Below are 1,881 nucleotides of genomic sequence, written 5' to 3' on the forward strand. Positions count from 1 at the left end.
CGTTTGCTGTAAATCTTCAATTAGGGTGTCTGGGTCTTTTGTTTTCACCACCACGTCGTCCACGTATGCCTCCACATTTTCACCGATTTGATTCCCAAGGCAAGTCTGGATAGCTCTTTGGTACGTGGCGCCAGCGTTTTTTAGTCCAAATGACATGGTCTTGTAGCAGTAGGCACCAAACGGGGTGATGAAAGATGTCTTGCTCTGGTCTTCTTCTTTTAGTGCGATCTGGTGATACCCTGAATAGCAATCGAGAAAAGATAATAATGCAGATCCTGCTGTCGAGTCAACTATCTGGTCAATGCGTGGTAGCCCGAACGGATCTTTTGGGCAATGTTTGTTGAGATCTGTGTAATCGACGCACATGCGCCGCTCGTCTGTGTTTTTCTTCTGAACAAGGACCGGGTTCGCTAGCCAGTCTGGATGTAGGATCTCCTTGATGAATCCGGCTGCCATCAGTTTTGTTATTTCCTTTTTAATTGCTGCCTTCTTGTCGGGTGAGAATCGTCGTAGCCGTTGTTTTACAGGTTTGGAGCTTTTGTTAACATCAATTCTGTGCTCAGCCAACTCTCTTGGGACCCCTGGCATGTCGGCTGGCTTCCAAGCGAAGATATCCTTGTTGTCCCGAAGAAAGTTGGTGAGCGCGAGTTCCTATTTTGCCGAGAGGTGAGCGCTGATAGTCGCTGTCTTGGAGGTGTCGCCTGTGCCTAAGTCGATTTGCTTGACGTCGGCTTCTTTTGGTGGTGCAATGATACTGGGTTTTTTAGCTGGTATTTCTAATTCTTCCTGGCTTGTTTCCGCCGCTATTGTGGCTATTTCTTTTCTTCCATTGTCAGCTTGTGCTTTGGCTGCAATTTGGATCGCCTGAACGTCGCAGTCAAAAGCGCGCTTTAAATCGCTTCGAAGAGAAAGGATACCGTGGGGTCCTGGCATTTTAAGCAGTAGGTACGGATAATGTGGTATTGCCATGAATTTGGCTAGCGCCGGTCGTCCTAGGATTGCATGATATGATGAGTCGAAGTCGGCGACTTCGAATTTGATAAACTCTGTTCGGTAGTTTGAAGGAGTTCCAAAGGTAACAGGTAAAGTAATTTGTCCGAGTGGCATGGCTGCTTTGCCGGGTACTATTCCGTAAAAAGGCGTGCTTGTTGGTGTAATCATCCCGGCGAGTTGTAGTCCCATTTTCCTTAGGGTTTCTGAAAAGATGATGTTAAGCCCAGCTCCTCCATCGATTAGTACTTTGGTGACGGTCATACCAGCTATAGTTGGATCCAAAACCAATGGATAATGGCCCGCGTTTCCCACGCTAGTCCATTGGTCTTCTCTGGTGAATTGGATAGGATACTGTGACCAATTGAGGTATCTTGGTGTAGCCGGCTCTGCTGTCATAATGGTCCGTAGTGCTAGTTTTTCTTGATGTTTGCTTCTGCAATCCGGAGCCCCCGAGAAGATCACTGCTACCGTTCCCCTAGGTTTTTGGAATCCTTTGTCCTCGTGGTTGTCTTCTTCTTTTTTCTGATTGTCCTCTTTGGCGTTTTCCTTACTATCTTTTCTTTTGTATCGATCGTTGAAAGTGTAGCAATTTCCGATGGTGTGCCTCCCGCCAGGGTGTAATGGGCAACGTATGCTTTCAATGTCATCATATCTTCTGGGTTTGGGAAACTTCTTTGATTTGTCGGCCATTGCCACAGTATTGTCTGGTCTACGTTTTCTTTCTTGATGTCTGCTACTCCGATGATTTTGCTTGTCCGAGTTGTCCTGGTTGTTTCTGTCTGGGAACCTTTCCCGTGTTTTTTCTTCTGCAGTAATCATCTTTTCTACTGTTCGTCTGAATTCTTCATTGTTTCTCGGATTTTCTTTGCAGAAATCTTGAAATTGCCA

Source organism: Miscanthus floridulus, chromosome 8 (genome assembly GCF_019320115.1).
Source record: "Miscanthus floridulus cultivar M001 chromosome 8, ASM1932011v1, whole genome shotgun sequence".
Classification (NCBI taxonomy): Eukaryota; Viridiplantae; Streptophyta; class Magnoliopsida; order Poales; family Poaceae; genus Miscanthus; species Miscanthus floridulus.